This window comes from Equus asinus, chromosome 20 (assembly GCF_041296235.1).
Source record: "Equus asinus isolate D_3611 breed Donkey chromosome 20, EquAss-T2T_v2, whole genome shotgun sequence".
Taxonomy (NCBI): domain Eukaryota; kingdom Metazoa; phylum Chordata; class Mammalia; order Perissodactyla; family Equidae; genus Equus; species Equus asinus.
In genome coordinates this window covers 93337027-93360493 of record NC_091809.1, presented here as the reverse complement: position 1 = coordinate 93360493, position 23467 = coordinate 93337027, and the positions used below count along the sequence as shown (strand labels likewise).

At 40.9% G+C, this 23467-nt stretch overlaps 1 long non-coding RNA gene across 1 annotated transcript; it reads right to left on the bottom strand.

Moving 5' to 3' along the window:
- Positions 1-8598: 8598 nt before the first annotated feature.
- LOC123278668 (uncharacterized) lies at positions 8599-23467 on the bottom strand. The gene is made up of 3 exons (XR_006516191.2): positions 21581-23467; positions 11720-11811; positions 8599-11197 (listed from the first exon to the last, which is right to left on the bottom strand). It is a non-coding gene; the product is annotated as an uncharacterized lncRNA (long non-coding RNA).

Sequence of the window (23467 nt, the reverse complement as noted above, 5' to 3'; positions counted from 1 at the left end):
TTCAAATATCTAGAGAAGCACAGAATTTCATTATTAAAGGAGAAAAAAGAGGACCAAATACACTGGATGGTAGAGAAAATACTATCTCCTTGGACAGCGCCATAGGTAAAATACCTTTTTTTTCTTGTGGGCTGGCCTTTTCTTTTGGCTTTGAAGATTTTAAGGAAATACATGTGGGTTTTTTCTGATTACTAAAGCAATCCATACTCGTAAAAATTTCAAACATTCCGCAATATTTAATTTATGAAGTAAAAGTCTCGCACAAGCCTACCTGCCAGAGGTAACAGCTGTTACTAGGGGAATACCTTTTCTCACAGTGGGAAAGCCTGCTCTTACCAAAGGACTTGAAATGCCTCACAACCAGACTTCAGAAGGCTCAGATCCCCTGGAGAGTAAATGATAAAAGATTAATCAGTGGAGGAAAGGTGTACAGAAATAACTGTGGGTGAAAATATCAAATGCTGAAGGAGCTGACTATTCCCAATCATTTTCTGCTCAGGAGTTCTTTTGCCTGAAGCTATCTAGGCGGCTTCACTAAGTGGGTGCCTAGTGTTTACTTCAGCGGAAGAAAGGAGCTCTAGAAATTCACCTTCCTTCTTGGTTAAGTGTTCGTGTGTTGCAGTTTTAATTGAAAACAAAGTGTCCTGAGGCTAAAAAGGTTTTCTGTTCCAGGCAGGCCTCCTGACATGGTAGGTAGCAACAGAAAATAATTCAGGATGTTTGTGCCCAATTCAATTGTATGTATCAGGTCTGGGTAATAATACCTGTTTGCCTCCCCAGGAAGATGATGAGGCAATTGAGTGATTTCTTCTTGGTTTCCTGCTTTTGAAATCATAGAAAAAATCTAGACTCGAGATCTTTTACAAGAAAGAATTGTCCTTTCTAGGCAATTCTTGGAGAATCTCTTTAGAAAGAAAGTCTTTCTTGGAACTGATTCTGGAGTTTACCAATTTTTACCATCAGAAATTCTCAACTCTTTCAATTGCACATAACATAAACCCAATTCAAGCAGCCTTAGGTGAAAAAGGGGAAGTTATTGTTTCATTCCTCTAAAGCCCGGCCGAGGTGGAGCTGGCTTCAGGGATACAAACTCCATCAGGAACTATAAGTGATTTTGAGAAATTCTCCTTCAGTATCTGCTTGATGCTTGCATGGAGGAGGTGCACTCTCAGAAGCTGTGGAGTGACCAGGTGTGGCCATGTGCATGTCAAAACACTGAAAGTTAATCTTCAAAGACAGAGGCTATCAAAACAGCTGTGCAGACAAATAGAGCAAGAGATGGTAAGAGGACTGCCAGGATCACAGTTCCTGATGGTTTTCCAGATCCTGGCTTTTTTTTCCCTTTGTATCCTGGCTACCTTGGGGCTTTGCTGAAATACCTTCTCTTTGCAGTAGTTTGAAGTGAATTCCTGTTACTTGCAACCCAAAGAATCACGACTGCTATGGACTGAACGTTTGTGTCCCTCAGATTCATATGTAGAAGCCCCTAACCCCGAATGTGGTAGTATCTGGAGGTGGGCCTTTGAGAGGTGGTTAGGTTTAAATGAAGTGATGAGAGTAGAGGCCCGGTGATGGGATTAGTGCTCTTCTAAGAGGAGGAAGAGACACCAGAGCTCTCTTTCTCTGCCATGTGAGGACACAGCAAGTAGGTGGCTGTCTGCAAGCTAGGAAGAGAGGTCTCACCAAAAACGGAATCAGCAGGCACCTTGATCTTGGACTTCGCCTCCAAAACTGTGAGAAATAAATGTCTGTGGTTTAAGCCACCCAGTCTATGGTGTTTTGTTACAGCGTCTGGAGCTGACTAGGACAATGACTAAGACAACTACTAAATAAAATTAGTGATAGCTTTTGCTGTATGCTTTCTGCAAGCTATGGAGAAAACATCTCTCCTATACTGAAACTTCCTCTCAAACGTCACCAATTTCTAATTGCCAAACCCAATGACTTTTACTCAGTTTTCCTTCTTCTTTGCCATGTTGACCATCCTTGCCTTCTTGAATCTCTTCTCCCTTGGCTTCCATGAATCCCCCTCTGTGGATTCTCCTTTTAGTTCTCTGATGGTTCTTTCTCAGCATCCTTCACTGTTTTCTTGTCTCCACTTGCCCTATACAGGGGATCTCTAAGATTCTCTCCTTGGCCATCTTCCCATCTTGCTCTACCATCTTTGCTGCATAACTTTATCTACTCCCATAATTTTCTCTCTCACTCATAGGCTGATGACTTCCTCATTTATTATTCATAGCCTTAAAGTTAGCTGAGCTTTAGGTCCTAATTTTTTACTCTCCTGGTGAATATCCCCACCTAGATAATCTGCAAACACTGTAAACATGTCCCAAACTGACTTTCTCCTATCCCTAACCTGTCTCAAGTTACTTTTCTAGCCACCAGTACGTCCCACACGGAACCGCTCTTGCAAGCCACAGTCTTGTAGTCTTCCTTTCCCAATACCTCGTCTCCTCTCCCTAGACTCCCTGTCTCAGTACCCCCTTCTTCCGACCTCAGCCTTGCTCCCATTCTCTCTTTCTTGTCTAAATCCTGCCTTGTCCCAATATTCACCCTCCCCCTTTCAGCCTTGCTGAGTACCTCTTTCCCAGGACATATCATGCATGTTTACACTTCCAGCATTTGCTTATGGTTTCCTTCTCCCTCTTTCCCCCTTGTATTTTGTTATGCTGTTTCCTCATCTTTGTCCTAACTAAATCCTATTCATCTTTCAAATTCCAACTCAAATGCTGTTTCCTCCATGAAGCCTCCTGACGCACCCTGTCAGGATCAAGCATTCACCTCTTTGGGCTCCCGTAAAACCACCAGAGCAAGCACTCTATCTGACTTGAGTTATTGCTAGTTGTGTATTTTCCTTTCTCTCCTGGTAGAGGGTGATTTTCCTTGAGGGAAGGACCTTTCATAAAAGCACACTGCCCAGTTCAGATGCTCAATAGTATTTGTCAAATTGAATCATAGAAGAAACTATCTGGAAAAACTGCAGAGGTCTTTGACAAGAGGCAATGTAGCTTAAGGAAGACATTAATACCTTGGGGGAAGGCTTTCTGATAGAAATTCTTTACTGTTAAAAAATGGCATGAGAGACGGGCAATAGCGGACAGGGCAGATGCCCTCTTTACTCTTCTTGGTAGGTGACTGAATTTGGTCTTTATCCTACAAACTGCGTGGGCCTTACCTTTAAAATGTCTGTTTTGAATAAGCTAAGATTTCTTGAAATTCATATCCTGAGGGATTTTATTCTTTAAGTAAGCAGAAGGGAGAACTCTGAGCCGATGTGTTTATGGTTCTGATATGCAGTGGGCCCCAAATGTATGAGTAGCTGGCTTACAGAGAAATCTCAACCTATCAGGGCATAAGAAGTGGTGGAGCATATTGTTTAGGAGGTCGGCTCTGGAGCAGGACTGCTGGGGTCTGTATGAGGCAAATTAACTTCTCTGTGCCTCAGTTTCCTCTAGGGTCCAGAGGATATTGTAATGGACCTACCTCACAAGGTTATTATGAGGATTAGACAGGTTAATATATGTAAAGTTCTGGAACAGGCTAAGGGCACAGTAAGCACTCAGTAATTATTAGATGTTACTATTTTTGATTACCACTTTCTATGACGATGTGGCAAACCCCCCTCTTGTGTACTTTAATGACACCCTGGACAGATTCTCTGACTTGACTCCTAAAACTCAGTTCAGTCTGGTTTAAAACGTCAATCTCATGTTTGGCTCATAGCTCTCTGCCTCCCCCAATACAAGCAAAACTTATGGTAGGAGGAGATGGGTTGACTTTTTCAATCCTCCTCCCACCCTGGTGCCCTGGAGGGCAGGTGGACGCTGGTTCCCGCCCTGGGACACCTCATCCCCTTCCTTGTTCTTGGAAAGGGGTCAGGGGAGAGGGAGGAGGCAGTCAGAGGTCTTCTTGTATAGCTAGTTGCCTCTTGTTAGGGAGGTGTCCCCAAATCTACTGGTTTGGTTCTGCTACTGCTGTGGCCTCTGATGAAGTGGTAGTCGCCACCCATTGGTGCACAGTCTCTTGACACAAACGGTTCAGTTTTAGCCCAGATACCTCTTTAGCATTAGATTATTGAAGCACACTTGATGCTGGAGAGGAGACTGGAGATGATACTCGATTTTGTTGTGGTGGTTGTTGTTATTGTTCTGACAAGTAGGGACAGTTTACAAGCAGAACACTCATTTCCCACAATGCTGCTGAATAACCTCCCAATGTGGCTGAACCAGATCAGAGACCCGAAGGCCAGATGCTGCTCACAGTGTTTCTGGACTTCAAATACTTTAAAGACAGCAACAACCCCGAATAATATTTACTGAATATCTACCAAAGCTAGGTACTTAGTATACATTATCTGTTCTATGTGATAAGATTATTAGCTCCATTTTACAGATGAGGAAAGTGAAGTAAGAAGAATTACACCGACTGCCATTATTTCTGCGGGTTCTCTTTCTTATACACTAATTTCCACACTGACCCAAAAAATCTAGTTAAGATTTCAGAGAGGTAATATTGACAAAGTCATATTTTGGACATTTAGAATATCACTGTGATTGCTAATGTTAATTTTTTTCTGATGCAAATATTTATCTTTACTTGGTATCAATTCACCACAGGTATAAGGGCCATAAAATGTCTTATTTTTTACCATTCTTACAGTCTTTTAACTACAGAGAACTAAAGAAAAGGATGACTTTATTGTTGGTAAGTCCAACAGGCACTTTTTCTGTCCTTTTAAAATGTTTCTTCGCAGGGCTGGCCCCGTGGCCAAGTGGTTAAGTTCTCGCACTCTGCTGCAGGCAGCCCAGTGTTTCGTTGGTTTGAATCCTGGGCGCAGACATGGCACTGCTCATCAAACCATGCTGAGGCAGCATCCCACATGCCACAACTAGAAGGACCCACAACAAAGAATATACAACTATGTACTGGGGGGGGCTTTGGGGAGAAAAAGGAAAAAAATAAAATCTGGAAAAAGAAAATGTGCCTTCGCTACGCATGTGTGGTCTCTCTTCACCTTAACTGAGCAAACTTTGTCATTACTAATTTGCATGTTCCACTGAACAATGTGTTTGAGGGGGACTCTTCCAAAAGCTATTGAGGAAAACGTGTTTCGGTTACTCTTAGATTTGCTAATGTCTTTTGATTTGTTTTGATCTCAGATACCGGTGGTGAAACTAGCACTGTGTGGGTGGTGCAGTCACACCAGGTACAGAAACCTGGGGCCAACAGCACAACTAGAAGTTGGCAATGGACATGATAATCCCAATTCGTTTTTGTTTTTGTTTTTGGCAAGAAGATAATTCACTGAAAATTAAAAATCCTCTTTTGAAACCGTCAAACAAATCACTCCTCTAGAGCTCTAGCACTTAATCACTTGTCTCTCATCTATTCAATTAAAAATAAGCTTATTTAGGGGCCAGCCCCGTGGCCAAGTGGTTAAGTTCACGCAATCTTCTTTGGCAGCCCAGGGTTTCGCCAGTTCGGACCCTGGGTGTGGACATGGCACCACTCGTCAGGCCACACTGAGGCGGCATCCCACATGCCACAACTAGAAGGACCCACAACTAAAAATACACAACTATGTACCTGGGCGCTTTGGGGAGAAAAAGGAAAAATAAAATCTTGGAAAAAAAAAAGTTTATATAAAAAGCTATGTGCTGGGGCCGGCTGGTGGCCTAGTGGTTAAGTTTCCGTGCTCAGCTTCAGTGGCCTGGGGTTCGCTGCTTCAGATCCTGGGCCGGACATGCGCACTGCTTATCAAGCCATCCTGTGGCAGGCGTCCCACATATAAAGTAGAGGAAGATGGGCAGAGATGTTAGCTCAGGGCCAGGCTTCCTCAAAAATAAAAGAGGAGGATTGGTGACAGATGTTAGCTCAGGGCTAATCTTCCTCAAAAAAAAAAAAAAAAAGCTACATACCAGGCACTTTCAAGGTGCTAGAACACTGTAGTAACCAAGACAGACAAGGTATTTGCTTTCACTTGCTTAGGTCTTATCTAGAAAGACAGATAATAATCAAATAAATAATATAATTTCAGATGATGTGATGTGAGGAAAATAAGACTGTCACGAAACGGAGTGATGGAAGGAGGGCAATATTAAATAGGATTCTCAGGAAGGACTGACATTTGACTGAAACCTGAATGAGGAAGAGGCAGCCACTCAAAGATTTGGGAAAAGAGCCTCTCAAATCACAGGGCTAGCAGGTGCAAGGGCCTGAGGAGTTATGTGGTGACTTTCAATGTTTTGGATACTGAGAATGCAGCCCTCTCTCCATTCCCCAACCCTCACTGATGAGAACCCAGCAGTAAATACAGTGAAAGATTGCAAGATTTTGCTTAACTTGTGCAAGGTAGAAGAGCTGTATGGAAATAAGCAAAAGTCAAGAAGAAAACAAAAGTGAACTAGAGCCTAAAATTATACCGGGGTTACTGAGAACTTCTTCTATCATGAAGGTGAATTCTAGGAAGGTCAGTTTAGTTTTGTCAATTCAACAAAGTTATTAGGCAGCAAGGAATCTGCCCTAAGTCACTCTTCTCTGCTTAGGGCATCACTTTATTTATAACTAAATGTTTCCTGAAGTAAAATGGGAAACACCCACTTTGCTGTCTATATTTACGGTTCTCGACAGAGATGCTCCAGTAGGCCTTCTTACATTTGTGGCAAACTGCTTTTAACCATGCATCAAAGCAACAAAAATAGTTTTCATGTGATGATGTCTTTGGAAGTCTGGCACAAAATGTGATTTCACTTCGTGAGTGTGGTGTGACAGCTGTAAATTGCCACATTCCAGTTTAATGCTTCAATGTTGTATTTTCAGTGTGACTGAGTCGCTGGCTTTTTCTGGCTTTCACTGCCTTTTGCACAGAGAAGCTGGCACTCAGACAAATCCCCTGAGACATCCTCACAAAGAGATGCTGACAGATCTGTCTCTCAGGGGTTCTGGCTGGGCAGCGTTCCATCCAGACGGGCTGGGCATGAGCATGAGTGTCTGTGTCTGTCCGTCTATGGGAAGGTCTCATTCTGTCTTGCCAGCAGCCAAGAGGAATAGAGAGCCCCTGGGGTGGAAGTTCTGCCCTGGGGCCAGCATGCTCTGGTGGGAAGGCACTGGACCGGGTTAATAGGGCAGGAGTCTTATCAAGGAAGCCAGAAGTAGTGTTGCAGGCTGGAGAATTAAATTTTCCTCCACAGTATATGGGTGGGTCATTGAGTAAGTGCTTAATAAATAATTAGTGGAGAGTGTTCAGGCATGCTCCTCAACACTTGCGATGTGTAGACAAATGCCTAACTCAAGAAATTCACCCTAACTTGTCTGGGGAAATAGCCTATAGCTGCCAACCCTTTATTTAGCTACCCAACCTCAACCCCAACACTGCTTACAACTCATTCAATGAATATTCAACCAGTTTTTATCAAGTACTTCTTTTGTGCCAGGCATTGTTGTCTGCTTTATACAGAAATAAACAAGACAGATTGTTCTAGAATTAATATTGTACACACAAAAGTGTTATAATGGTTATCCTGAGGGAATAGAATTAGATGGTGATATGGACAAAGACTCAATTTTTACTTTTTGAACTTTGCCATTTGAACTTTTTGTAACAATTTTTTGGCAATAATTTTTTTTATAACTCAACAAAAATCTTCTGAGCAATTGTTTGTACCAGGCAATCCTCTGAGCTTTGAGAAGACAGCAGTGAATGAAGCAGAAAAAGCTTCCATTCCAAATTGGCAACACAAAATAAGAAAATCCATACAAACATGCCATATAATATAATGATGATGTGTGCTGAGGAAAAAATAATTTTTAAAAAGAAAAGTGTTCATTTAAAAAAGTTATTACATTCTGATTTGTTCAGATAATCTTGACTCTTTAGAGACCAGGATTCTTTGCCAGCCTAGGCAAATAGCAGCATTGAGAGCAAGGGGCTAAAGGGCCAAGCTTCGAAGCCTTGAACCATTTGGACTCTTGTCTAGCACTCTCTCCACCCAGCACTAACGAAAAGGCAGTCTGAGTCGCCTGTGTTCTTTTGGCACAAGAGTGATATCAGTTCAGATAGTTGACCTGGCTGGGTGCTCTTGACCAGGCCACCTTTGACCTTTCCCCACCCAGTTTTGGGGACAGAACTGACTGCTGTGCCAGTATTTGAAGGTACCGATCCTGCCTACTCCACCTCCACAGGCTATTTCTTTCCAGCGTCACCTGCTGGTTTCCAGGGATCTGATCCCACTGGCTTCCGGCCTGCCTTGTCTGACAGCTGCCTGAACACTAGGACTTAAAAAATTAGTTCTAAATGCATGACTCCAGCCACCACATTCCCATCTATTTTTAGGACAATATCCTCCTTCTTTGGCTCCTTGAAAAATTACTTTTCTTTTTCTGTTTCTAAACTGTTTCCATTCCCAATTCAGACCGAGGTCTCCTCACCTGGGAATGCAAAGCTGGGGAGTTCCAGTTCCTGCTCACAGCCAAGGAGAAGGCGCTGTTTTCACTAAATTCCTCTAGTCAAAGAAGAGAGAAGACTTGACATGATATTAACTTAAACAAACACAGCAAAAATTGTATGCACACTAACATTGCAAACATTTAAAAGTCTTTTTTTGCTTTTATTCCAATCATAAAGGTAACACAAGCTTATTGCAAAAGCTTTAGAAAATACAGTACAAATAATTTACACTTTACTATTTTCATTTGGATCTGTTCTCATGCTTACAAGTTTGTTGTTGTTATTAGTTAAATATATTAACTATATTTCATGCATACAGGACAAAATTCAAAAAGTAAAATCTCACAGTTCCCCTGCCATCCAGTTCCTTTCCACTTTCCAAGCAAATTGTTCACAGTATTATTTTATAATCTTTTTTATTTCTATAAAATGTGTAGTAATGTCCTACTTTCTTTTCTGACTTTAGTGATTTGATTTTACTCGCTTTATATCTTAGTCAATCCAGTTAAAGATTTGTCAATTTTGTTGATTTTTTTAAAAAACAGCTTTGGGGCCAGCCTGGTGGCGCAGCAAAGTTCACACATTCCGCTTCTCGGTGGCCCAGGGTTCGCCAGTTCGGATCCCAGGTGCGGACATGGCACTGCTTGGCAAGCCTTGTTGTGGTAGGCGTCCCAGGTATAAAGTAGAGGAAGATGGGCACGGATGTTAGCTCAGGGCCAGTCTTCCTCAGCAAAAAGAGGAGGACTGGCAGCAGTTAGCTCAGGGCTAATCTTCCTCAAAAAAAAACAAAACCCAGTTTTTGCATTTGTTGATTTTCTCTATTGTTTTTCTCTTCTCTCTTGTATTGTCTCTGCTCTATTCTTTATTATTCTCTCCCTACTGCTGGCTATGGGTTTACTTCGCTCTTCTTTTTCTAGTTCTTTAAGATGTAAAGTTAGGTTATTGATTTTCTTTGCCACTCTATGTATAGGTATTATTATTTTTAAAAATTATCATACAGTATTCTTGACTTCTTGCAGTACTGTTCTATGAACATTAGCAAATACACAGATTCGCATAACCAACATCACAAGCAGGACACAGAACAACTGCTTATTCTGTTAATCACTGAGAGATAAGTAGTGAAATCTTCAACTATAATTGTGATTTTTTTTTTTAAGATTGGCACCTGAGCTGATAACTGTTGCCAATCTTCCTTTTTTCTTCTTCTTTTTCTCTCCAAAGCCCTGAAGTATATAGTTGTATATTCTACTTGTGAGTGCCTCTGTTTGTGTGTAATTGTGATTTGTATATTTATTTCTTTCAGAATTGTTGCCAGCAGTACAAATAATTTTTCTCTTGAATCATTTGAGACTGAGTTGTTGATACGCTATGTGAAGTTACTTTTTCCTTTTGTAATTAATGAATATTTTTATGATAGATATTTTGAAACTATGTAAATATTCTCTTTTCATCAAATTTTTAATTTATTCATTGATTTTTTAATCAAATAAATTCATGATTTCATATTTTATCCAATGGGTTATAGTCTGTTAATATTATTATTTTGCAGCTCAAATGATACTCAATCTGGCCTTTGGAGCCTCTTCAAGCTGGCTCTTGGGTCCTTTTTGATATGTCCCTGACATTCTTTGAGTACTTCCTTATTTCTTGCACAAGATGTTCCAGACTCATCTTGTATTTTTCCATGCCCCAACCCTGTAATCAGCCATTTCTCCAAGAAGTGGAGAATATTATTTAGAACCATGATCTTAACACTAAGTATATTCATTGTTTTTGGGGTATCACTGCCCCCAGGTCCTTTTAGTGGACACATTCATTTACATTTATATTCATTCCTACATCTATCTATCTCTTTCTCTATCTATCATCTACAATCTATCTATTGAAAACCACGATTTCACACTGATGCCTCTGATTTCAATTCAACATCACAGATTTCCCTCTACTTTTCTCCCTTTCTATGTTTCTAACTTTAATGATGGTAAGAACATCTGGGCTTCCATTATCCCTAATATTTTTACTTATTTTTATCAATCAGTTTGTAACCAATCCCTTATTGCTGCACCCTTCTGTCTCCTGTGCAGATGCCCACCTTATCCCACTTGAACTCCAGCACCTTGCACCAGCTTGTCCTACATGGATGCACTTTTCACCCAGTTCTGAATCTGACTCCCTGTACCAGTCTAGTGCCATCATTGCCCGCTGTGTGGACATGCTCCTCTTCCTCCTTTGGCTTTGAAAACCTGCTTTGAACTGCCCATCCTCAAGGATACCCTTGTCACTTGGTGCGCAGAAAAGAGCTAATACAGCAGGCCTGAGACTGCTCTCCTTAAAAGGGCATGCTTGCAAGGTTGATCCTTGGCTGGCATCTGATAGCTTGGATTTCAGGAGGATTCCCCCCATTCTCATCCTGGTAAGAGTGGCTTACAGTGCCCAAACTGTTTGTATAAATAATATAAGTTATGCCGAACAACTGTTTTCCTTGTGGGAATCTGGAATTTTGGTACATGCTAGACATAGTGTGCCTCCGTGACAAACTTCCAATAAAAACCTTGGGCACTGAGTCTTTAATGCACTTCCATGGTAGACAACGTTTCATCTATGTTGTCACAATTTGTTGCTGGAGGAATTAATCATGTTCCGTGTGATTCCACTGGGAGAGAACTCATAGAAGCTTGTGCCTGGTTTCCTTTGGACTTCGCCCATGTGCGTTTTCCTTTGATGATGTTGGTTTGTATTATTTTGCTGTAATAAATCATAGCCACGAGTATGACTACGTGCTGAGTCCTGCTAGTTAATCATTGAATGTGGGGGTGGTCTTGGGGATGTCTGACACATCTGACTTGGGCTGTGAAACCCCACACTGGGTTGCTTCTCTTTAAGGACACTCCCCTCACTCTGCTTGAGTTTTAAACCCCTATGCTGAACCAGTCTCCTCATTCAGTCTAGGCTCTGACATCCTGCACCAGGCCACCCCACTTCAGAAATGCTGTCCCCACATCACTTGTTTCCAGTTTTTAGCTATTGTGACTAAAGTTGCTACGAATATTTCTGCATAAGTCTTTTTGTAGACATGTATTTTCAACCCTGTGGGTAGATACTAAGAGTGGCACTGTGGCTCATAAGGTAGGTGTTTGTTTTGTTTTATAAGAAACTGCCAAACCTTTTTCCAAAGTGGTGGTATCATTTAACACTCCTACCAATAATGTATGATTACCAATTATCCTCTAAAAACTATATAATGAGAAAAACGTATTTTATAGTTACCCATGTTTACTATTTTTGGCACTCTTCATTCCTCTGTAGATCTGCATTTCCTTCTGCCATCATTTTCCTTCAATCGTTCTCGTATTCCAAGCCTGCTGATGACAAATCTCTCAGCTTTTGTTTATCTGAAATATCTTTATTTCACCTTTATATTTGAAGATATATGAATTTAAAATTCTCAGTTCAAGTTTTGTTTTTCTTTTCTTTTCTTTTTGAGGAAGATTAGCCCTGAGCTAACATCTGCTGCCAATCCTCCTCTTTTTTTTGCTGAGGAAGACTGGCCCTGAGCTAACATCCATGCCCATCTTCCTCTACTTTATATGTGGGATGCTTACTACAGCATGGCTTGCCAAACGGTGCCATGTCCGCACCCTGGATCTGGACCGGTGAACTCCGAGCTACCGAAGCAGAACAGGTGCACTTAACCGCTGTGCCACCAGGCTGGCCCCTGTGTTTATTTTCTTTAGGCACTTCAAAGCAGTAGTTCCATTTTCTTCTTATTTGCATTATTTTTTTATGAGAAGTCCACATTCATTCTCATTGTTTTTCCCCTGAAGGAAATTTGTTTTTTCCCCCAACCCTCCTTTGGTTGTTCAAAAGATTTTTTGTTTATCTTTGTCTGTCAGTATCATTATGATATGCCTACGTGTGTTTTTCTGTATGTTTATCCTGCTGGGGTTCAATTAACTTTTTGATCTTTGGGCCTATTATTTTTAACTAATCTGTTAAAAAAATTGGCCATTCTTTCTTTTTTTTTCTTCTTCTACCCAAAGCTCCTGGGTACATAGTTGTATGTTCTAGTTGTGAGCACCTCTGGTTGTGCTATGTGGGACGCCACTTCAACATGACCTGATGAGCGGAGCCATGTCTGCACCCAGGATCTGAACCAGCGAAACCCTGGGCCACCAAAGCGGAGCGCGCGAACTTAACCACTCGGCCACGGGACCAGCCCCCATTATTTCTTAAAGTACTTCAAATACTCTAATTTTTATCTTCTTTTTTTCTGAAATTCTAATTGGGACATATGCTAGACTTTGTCTTTTTCTCTCTGTGCTACAGTTTGAAGCGATTCTTTGTCTTGTCTTCAAGTTCACTGGTCTTTCCTCAGGCAGTGTCTAATCTGATTAGGCAGTGTCTAATGTAATGTTAAGCCCATCTAGTGAATTTTTCATTTCAGATACTGTATTTCTTAGTTCCAGAATTTCTATTGTTTTGTTTTATGGGTTATATTTCTCTATTGATATTTCTCATTTGTCCCCTTGTTAAGTTTATGGTTTCCTTTAAGTCCTTGAACATATTCATAATAGCTTTTTTTTTAAAAGATTGGCACCCGAGCTAACAACTGTTGCCAATCTTCTTCTATTTTTTCCCCACCCTTCTTCTTCTCCCCCAAGGCCCCCAATGCATAGTTGTATATTCTAGTTGTGAGTGCCTCTGGTTGTGCTATGTGGGATGCCACCTCAGTGTGGCCTGATGAGAGGTGCCATGTCCACACCCAGGATTTGAACTCATGAAACCCTGGGTCACTGAAGCAGAGTGTGCAAACTTAACCACTCGGCCACCAGGCCACCCCCCTTAATAGCTTTCTAAAAGAAGTCATTTCCTGATCATTATTGATTGACTTTTCTTCTGATTGTGGCTCACGTTTTCCTGTGTCTTTGAATGTCTAGTAACTTTAGATTGCATGCTGAACATTGTGGATTCTGTGCTATAGAACTTCTTGATTTTCTCTTCTAAAACATTGAGCTTTGTTCTATGTTGAGCATTGTTCTGGTAGGCAGTTAACTGTGCATCAATTAATCCTTTGAGTCTTGTTTTTAATCTTTATTAGTATGTGTCTAAAGCAGCCTTTTCTCTAGGGTTAGATTAGCCCTAATGTTAACTTTTTGCCTTTCTGGGGTCTTTTCTAAATGGCCAACATGGTCAACAAGTTTTCTCCACTCTGGTTGATTGGAACTTTAATGTCTTCCAGCTCCATGTAAGCTCTGGAATCTCCATCCAGCTCACAGCTTTCCAGTACTTATTTACCCAGCATTTGTTCTGTGCTTCACCTCTTGTAGTCTTACCCTGGCTTGTGTAGATTTTTAACCAAAGACCCAAGGAGACTCCTATCAGCTATCTAGAACTTCTTCTTTGTTCCTCTCTGGTATCCTGTCCTGCAAATTCCAGCCATAGTGGTAGCCTTGAACTCCAGTCCTTTTCCCTTGTCTCAGTAACACCACTGTGCTCTTTTTGGGCTACCTTTCCTTGTGCTGTGATCCAGAATGTGTACCTAGGCAAACAACCATGGTGATCATGAAATTCATCTTATTTATTTCCCTTTTCTCAAGGATCATAGTCCTTGACTGACTATTGTTCAATATCCAAAAATCAAATCAGATTTTTTGTCCAGTTTTCTAGTTGTTTGCAGTGGGAAGCCTGGTTTGGTACAAATTATTTTGTCATGGCTAGATGTGGAAATCTCAAATTGGCTTTTGGGTTTTGCATTATATTTTAAGAGGCTTTTCCAGTGGTTTCTCTTTGGGAGAGTGAAGAATAGTGACTTGGAGGAAGTATGGGGTCTTCTGGGTATTGGTAATGTTCTATTTCTTGATTTGGGGACTCCCATGTTGAGTTTGAGAATATTCAGCAAGCTGCAAACATAAATTATGTCTATTTTTCTTTATGTATAATATACTTTAATAAATGTTTTCCTTATTTCAATATTAATTTTAGATTCTCAAACAAGTTTTTCCACTTTTATTAGATACATACTTTGCTATGCTTGCCCAAAGGCTAGGCCTCCAGGGCCTGTGAGTCAAGATTAAAAGCAGAAAAGGACTCTGTTTGCCCTAGAGATTAGGAGAGGGGAGAAAGAGGGAGGAGCTGACAATACGAGGGAAAAAGAGAAATGTCTATAGGAATTTATTAAATATGTCTCTGTCTCTCTTCAAACAATTCAGTAAACTCTACATTGTTTGTTACTGTATTGTGGAGTGAATTTTCTTTAGGGTATGTGCTCAAATGCTAAATTCTATTTTAAGGGTAAAATCAGAGGCTTTCCTATAGGTAATACCAAGAACAGTCTTTTTGCTCAAGATAATAAAAAACATCTTTTCTATTTTACCTTCCCATACTTTCATACTTTTGCTTATTAAATTTAAAGCTTTAATATCATCTGATAATTAATTTTGTATATAGTATATGATAGGTATCTGACTTTTAAAAAATTGGTTAGACAACTATCCCAGTACCATTTATTGAATACTCTCTCTTTTTTTCTGATTTAAAATGCTTCCTTTATCATATACTTCTCCCTATGTTACATGAGTCTATTTGATCTTATTTACCTCCTTTTTTCTTGCCCCAGTACATCCTTGTTTTAATTATTGTAGTTTTATAATATTTTTTCTATCTGCTGGTGCAGATCTGTCCTCAGTCTTCTTTTTTCAAAAAGTTTCAGTATTTTCACCATCAGACTTTGTTTTAATCTCTGCTGAGCAACAGACTTGTATATTTAACTATCTAGTGATCATATGCATTTGGAGAGCTTTCATGTATCTTAAAGGCATTCATTGGACAAAAACATGTTGAGAAAGGCACTATGCTGCATCACCAAAGAGTCTTTATAGTCTGGTGAAAGAGAATAAGTAAAATATACTTAGATAATTACTAAAATAGAGGCAAAATGGGGAGGAAGTGCCTATCACTCTTAGGTACCCTTAGGGCCCTTGGGAAGACCCTTCAAAGACAAGCAGTAATTGATCATAGGGAAACACTGGGGAGAACACATTTAAGGCAGAGAGAGAAGTATTGCAAGGGCACAGTAGTACAAATGCGTATGGTATGTTCGGGGTACTTTGGTACAATGTACAGAGTACAATGGCTTCTTTTATTCATTGATTTGTTTATTCATCATTGGATTCAGAGTCAGGTGGACAATTTGAGCCTGTGTTCAACTACGAAGGGCTTCAAGATTGTCTCTCAGAGATCACTCTAGTGGTAATATGGGAAATTGCTTAGAGGTGTGTGAGAAGAGAGATCATGAGATCTGAGGGAAGAGAGTAAGGAGATGGAGATCTGATTAGACTCATGTTTGTATGTGGGTGTGAAAGAGAAGAAGGAATTCATTCATTCATTCAATAAATTGAATTTAATGAATGTTAAATGAGTCTTAGGTTTCTGACTTGAGCAAAAGGAGAGCTGATGGTGCCATCTCCCAAGATGGTGAATACAGGGAGTAGATGACGTGTAGGAGGTAAGATACTGAGTCCAGATTAGGATGTCCTGAGATTGAGGTGCGTGTAGTACACCCTGGTGTAAATGTCTAATAGGCTTTCTGTGTATCATCCTGATGTTTGAAATAAACATTTATTTGTCATCTATGTATGTATAAGTAGTTGTTGAAGTCATGGCCAAGAATGTCTGGATAAGTTTGTAGACTGGGGAAATACCAGAATTTAAGGGGTGGGGAAAAGAAGAGTTTCCTTCAAAAGAGTTTACTAAGTGGTAGTCGTCATGGAAACCATGAAAGAGGGAGCAGTTAACGTATTAAGCCACACAGAGAGGTAGCAAATGACTAAAACTGACCACTGAATCCAATGAAAAGAAACTCATTGGTAGGGGCCGGCCCCGTGGCCGAGCGGTTAACTTCGCGCACTGTGCTTGGATGGTCCAGGGTTTTGCCAGTTCGGGTCCTGGGTGCAGACTTGGCACCACTCGTCAGGCCACATTGAGGCATCCCACATGCCACAACTAGAAGAACCTGCAACTAAGATACGCAACTATGCACTGGGGAGATTTGGGGAGACAAAGCAGGAAAAAAAAGAAGAAAAGAAGATTGGCAAGTTGTTAGCTCAGGTGCCAATCTTAAAAAAAAAAAAAAAAAGAAGAAGCTCATTGGTGACCATAATGAGAGCAGTTTCAGTTGAGAAAAGGTGGTAGAAGTAGGGAAGTGAGGAAGTACAGATAGAGAGAATCCAAAAGGAAATTCAGCATCTTTCCCTCCTCTTCCTGACTCCTCTGGAAGGATTCCTGACTTCGATCTGATGACTCTTCCTATAATCTATTAGGCACAAATATTCCTGTCAGCCTCCTAAACCAGAAACTCTCTAAACACCTAGCCCCTTCCCTCTTACTTAGTATCTTTGTCTAATTAGGGCATTAGACCCCTGGATTTTACTTCCTTAATATTTCTGATATTGCAGAAGGATAAATCCCAAATATCCTGATTATTTATGCATGGTGGTATTAGAGATGATTTTTATGTTTTTTCTGTCTGATACTTTGCTTTTTCAATATTTTCTTTGGATGGCTATGTATTTACTCATGTAATTAAAGTAATAAAAGTTTAAAATAGTTTTTCTCATACATCATCTTACATTGAATGTCATCTCTTTGTTTCCAGTCCATAACACTGGATCAAGCCAGGATTATTACAGTAACCTCTTAGCTTCTCGTTCTGCTGCTCATGTGGCACTCCTCCAATTTTGGGCAGAATAAGCTTTGTAAATACAAATCTTAATATGTCCCTCTCTAGTTGAAAGTTCTTCAATAGCTTCAGATATCTTTGAGGATTAAGTTTAGACTTCTAATACTTTGTGATAAGGCCCTTGTCTTACCTCTCTCATTTCTTTCCATTCTCTTACTCTTTGCTTGCAAATTTTTCAAAGATAAACAGTAGCTTCTAGCCTTTGTGAAAGCTGTTTTCTCCCCCTTTCCTTTGTTAATTCCCACTCATCCTTTAAATCAGTTTAAGAATCATTCTTTCTAGGAGACCTTCATGGCAGCCCCATTCTAATTTAGATAACCTCTCTTCTGCTCTTGCAATCTATGCACCTCTCAATCAGTATTAGCACACTGTATTAATGAGGTTCTTCGTCTTTTCCTAATTTGTTGGCTATTTAAATTTTTCTTCTGTGAATTGACTATTCATATCCTTTGTCTATTTCTCTGTTGAGCTGTGCTTTTCTTGTTGATTTGGAGTAATTCTTATTTATGTGGCAAATATTTTTTCTCAGTCTGTTCCTAGATTTTAGAGTTTATTTTTTGGTGTTGTTGTTGTATTTAATTTTTTATTTTTTTATGTAGTAAAATATATCAAATGTTTTAAAATAGTTTTGTGTCTTGCTCAAGAAGACCTTCTCTATACTAAAGATATAAATTTACTTGCTTATGATTTCTTCTAATATTTTTGTTTTGTTTTTTATAGTTATCTCTTGGAATTTGTTTTTGAATAACCATTGTCCACATTATTAGTCCCTTCATAAATATAATTTTCTATGGTTAAAAATTTATTCAACAGGGGCCAGCCTGGTGGTGCAGCGGTTAAGTTCGCATGTCCCACTTTGGCGGCCCTGGGTTCGCCGGTTCAGATCCTGGGTGCGGACACGGCACTGCTTGGCAAGCCATGCTGTGGTGGGCGTCCCACATATAAAGTAGAAGAAGATAGGTATGGATGTTAGCTCAGGGCCAGTCTTCCTCAGCAAAAAGAAGAGGGCTGGCAGCAGATGTTAGCTCAAGGCTAATCTTCCTCAAAGAAAAAAAAAATTAAAAAAAATTTGTTCAACAAATTTATTGAATGCCCACTTACGTGTTGGCACTCTGTTGGCTCCTGGGGAATACAATGGTGAACAAAAAGACAAAGCTCCCAATTAAAAAGGATATATGCACCCCGATGTTCATCACAGCATTATTCACAATAGTCAGATTGTGGAAGCAACCCAAGTGCTCATCAATGGATTAATGGATAAAGAAGATGTGTTGAGGCCAGCCCAGTGGTATAGTGGTTAAGTTGGCATGCTCTGCTTCAGTAGCCTGGGGTTTGCAGGTTTGGATCCTGGATGTTGGCTTACATACTATTCAGCAAGCCATGCTGTGGTAGTGGCATCCCACATACAAAAAATAGAGGAAGATTGGTACAGATGTTAGCTTAGGGCCAGTCTTCCTCACCAAAAAACCCAACAACAACAACAAAAGAATATGTGGTATATATACACATGGAATACTACTCAGCCATGAAAAAGACAAAATTGTGCCATTTGTGACAATATGGATGGTCCTCAAGAGCATTACGCTGAGCAAAGTAAGTCAGACAGAGAAAGACAAATACTGCATGATTTCACTCATGTGTGGAAAATAAACAACACATAGGTCAGGAGAATAGATTAGTGGTTACCAGAGGGGCAGTGGGTGGGGCAAAGGTAAAAAGGGTACATATGTATTGCAATGGATGAAAACTGGACTGTTGGCGGTGAACACGATGCAGTCTATACAGAAAGTGAAATATAGTAATGTACAACTGAAATTTACACAATGTTGTAAGCCAATATGACTGCAATAAAATAATTTTTTTAAAAAAGACAAGGCTCAGAGCTGGCCCGGTCGCGCAGCAGTTAAGTTCGCACATTCCGCTTTGGTAGTCCCAGGGTTCCCTGGTTCAGATCCCGGGTGCGGACCTAGGCACTGCTTGGTAAGCCATGCTGTGGCAAGCATCCCACATATAAAGTAGAGGAAGATGGGCAGAGATGTTAGCTCAGGGCCAGTCTTCCTAAGCAAAAAGAGGAGGACTGGTGGCACATGTTAGCTCAGGGCTAATCTTCCTCAAAATAAAAAAAAAAGACAAGGCTCTATCTAATAGAGCTTACATTCTAGAGGTGTAGAGGTGGAAGCAGACAATAAACCAGTAAAAAAATAATTATTGTTTTTAATAATGACCATGAAGGAAATAAAATGGGGAGCTACCTCTTAGAGGGGTCATTGATGGTCTTAATATAAGTAGGCAGAAAATGTGTACTTAAACAGTTCCATTAAATGGATCTTCCATAATTTTCTTAAACATTTTTATTCGGTGTTGGGTTTTTAGACTGCTTCCACATTTACTATTATACTAAGAAATAATACTGTTGGGAATAACTTCCTCTGTATGTTTATTTCCATGAAATAGTTTCCTAGAAATGTAATTACAGTCATGTGCCACATCACAACGTTTAGGTCCACAACGGACCACATATACAAGTGTGGTCCCATAAGATTAAATGGAGCTGAAAAATTCCTATTGCCTAGTGACGTTGTAGCCATTATAATGTGGTAGTGCAACATATTACTCACATGTTTGTAGTGATGCTGGTGTAAACAAACCCACTGTGCTGACAGTTGTATAAAAGTATAGCACATAGAATTATGTACAGTACATAATACTTGATAATGATAATAAATGACTATGTTACTGGCTTATGCACTTACTATACTATACTTTCTATCATTATTTTAGAGTATACGGTTTCTACTTATTAAAAAAAAAAAGTTTACCATAGAACAGTATAAAGGGGCCAGTCCCATGGCCAAATGGTTAAGTTTGCATGCTCCGCTTTGGAGGCCCAGGGTTTCCCTGGTTCGGATCCTGGGCGCGGACATGGCACCACTCATTAGGCCATGCCGAGGTGGCATCCCACATGCCACAACTAGAAGGACCTACAACTAAACATACAACTATGTACTGGGGGGATTTGGGGAGAAAAAGGAGAAAAAAAAAAGAAGATTGGCAACTGTTGTTAGCTCAGGTGCCAATCTAAAAAATAATAATAATCAAAAACCAAAACCAAACAAAAAAACAGTATACAGTGTCACGCCAGCAGCAGCCTCATACATCTCATGGTCACTGAGTCTCTTGATTGCATCACTTTCTCTGTGTTTGATTTAATCTCATGTTGTTTCGTTCATTATAGCCCCTAAGCATACAAAATCCACTGCTAATGTTGCCAGTAAGGGACCACGTTGAGTGATTGACCTGGAAATGAAATTAAAAGTGATTAAGCACTATGAAGGAGTGATGGAGGAAAATCAGTGATGGTTATTCTTCATCAGTCAGGCATGTCTCATTCCACCACAGCCTCAGTCTTAAAGAACAAGAACAAAGCGACAGAAGCTGTTAAAGGATCTGCTTCATTTAAGGCAATGAGACTAACAAAAATTTGAGAAGGGCCTATATCAGACATGGAGAAACTTCTTTTTTTTTAAAGATTGGTGCCTGGGCTAACATCTATTGCCAATTTTCTTTTTCTTCTTCTTCTCCCTAAACACCCCAGTACATAGTTGTATATTCTAGTTGTATGTCCTCCTAGTTGTGGCATGTGGGACGCTGCCTCAGCGTGGCTTGATGAGCAGTGCCACGTCTGTGCCCAGGATCTGAACTGACGAAACCCTGGACCGCTGAAGCAGAGCACACGAACTTAACTACTTGGCCACGGGGCCGGCCCCCATGGAGGAACTTCTAATGACCTGGGTTGAAGACCAGATAGAACCATATCCCTCTCAGTACCATGATGGTCATGGCCAGAGCAAAAAGTTTGCAATGTTGAAAGAAAAGGCTGAAGTCCACTACGATATTGAATTTACTGCTAGCTCTGGGTGGTTTAAATGATTCAAGAATCGTCATTCACTATATAACATGAAAGTGAGTGGTGAGTCTGTGAGTGCTGATGTGAAGGGAGCTGAAGAATTTTTGGAAACACCAGATAAGCTGATTGTGGAGGAAAATTACTTGCCAGAGCAAATATTCAATATGGATGAAACCTCCCTGTTCTGGAAATGGATGCCTGAAAGACCTCATCCTTAAGGAGGCCAAGTCAATGCCAGGTTTCAAGGCTTCTAAGGACAGGATAAGAGTCTTGCTTGGAGGCAATGTTGCAGCCTGAAGATTGAAACCCTTTGTGATCTGGCACAGTGAGAATCCCAGGGCCTTCAAGCATATCAATAAGCACACACTACCAGTGTACTACATGTACAATAAGAAGTCATGGATGACCCAGCTCCTCTTCCAAGATGCCCTCCTGAATTGCTATGCCAGCAAAATGGAGAAGTACTTCTTGGAAAATAACATACCTTTCAAGATTTTGCTTATTGTTGATAGTGCTCCTGGACCTCCTCCTTTTATTGGTGATCTTCATCTCAACATCAAAGCGGTGTTTCTGCCTCCTAACACCACCTCTTTGATCAAACCAATGGCTCAAGAAGTTATAGCAGTTTTTATGGGCCGGCCCAGTGGTGCAGCAGTTAAGTTCGCACATTCTGCTTCGGTGGCCCGGGGTTCGCTGGTTCAGATCCCAGGTGTGGACCTATGCACTGTGTGTCAAGTCCTGCTGTGGCAGGCATCCCACATATAAAGTAGAGGAAGATGGGCATGGATCTTAGCTCAGGGCCAGTCTTCCTCAGCAAAAAGAGGAAGATTTGCAGCAGACATTAGCTCAGGGTTAATCTTCCTCCAAAAAAAAAAAAAAAAAAGAAGTTATAGCAGCTTTTAAGGCCTGCTATCTGAGGAGGACCTTTGCCCAGGCTACTGCCGCAACTGAGGAATAAAGTAAGAAGACACCGATAAAATTCTTGAAGGATTACAACATCTATGACTGCATCAAGAACTTTGCTTGGGCATGGGGTGAATCACCAAGAAGTAAATGAATGGCATCTGCAGAAGATACTCAAGAGATTCGTCCATGACTCCAAAGGATTTGCCAAAGATGAGGTTGCAAAACTCAACAAGGCTGTGGTTGAGACGGCAAACAACTTAACTTGGGTGTGGACGAGGACGACACTGAGGAGCTCCTAGAGGTGGTTCCTGAGGAATTGATTAATGAGGAGTTGTTGGAACTGGAACAGAAACACATAGCTGAAGAGGCAAGAGAAAAGGAAACTGCAGAAGAAAAAAAGAACACCCCCCTCAAGAAAAATACACAGCGAAGGGTTTAGCAGAAGCTTTTGCACATCTCAACAATCTCCTTAAAAAGTTTGAAAACATGGACACCCAACACCAAAAGGTTTTCATTAACAGAGAGGAATGTTCATGGCGCACTAACTGCTTACAAGCAAATCTATGATGAAATAAAGAAACAAACCACCACTGACAAACGTCTGAAGAGTGGCACTTCCTCAAGAAGAGCCTTAGGCAGGTCCTTCAGGAGGTATTCCAGAAGGCATTGTTATCACAGGAGACGGCAGCTCCATGCCTGCTATTGCCCTGAAGACCTTCCCGTGGGACAAGGAGCAATAGGCTGTACCACATCGCCTAGGTGTGTAGGAACCTCTACCATCCAGGTTTGTGTAAGCACACTCCATGATGTTCCACAACGATGAAATCTCCTAACGACACATTTCTCAGATTTTATTCCTGTCGTTAAGCCACGCATGATAGGAACAATCAATATTCTTATACACACCGCCAAGTTGCTTTCAAGAGGACATTCCAGTACACTCACCAATGAGTAAGCCAAATACAGCTGAGAGGTAGGAGGGGAAGAAATCGCTGTTCAACAAGGCACTTGGGTCTAGCAAGAGCAAAAGCTACATGAGCCGAGCTGGGTTTACTAGCGAGAGGCGCACGGTTTTGCTAAGCGAAAGCATTCGCTTGGGAACAAGAAAACCCCAATTCTAAACCTATTTCTGCCGCCCTGTGACCTTCACAGGTTATAGCTCCTCCCTGAGCCTTAGTTTCCTGAAACTCGGTAGGTTCGGCTCAGGCTTTATGTTTTCCAACATCTTCAGTCCAAGTATTATCTAACCCCTCCAGACTGGAGACAGCAGCCTGTGGAACTGGTGGACAGAAGAGCCGGGCTGATTCAGCATTTGCTCCGAAACGCCAACTAATCATTTACGGGAACTTCCGGCAGCCCACACAAAGGGTTTGAAGTCGCTGGGACGGCACTTCCGGATAATTAAAGCTGCGTATTAGCTGTCTGCGTCTGCGAGCCACGCCGCGTGACTCCGGTGCCGCGACTG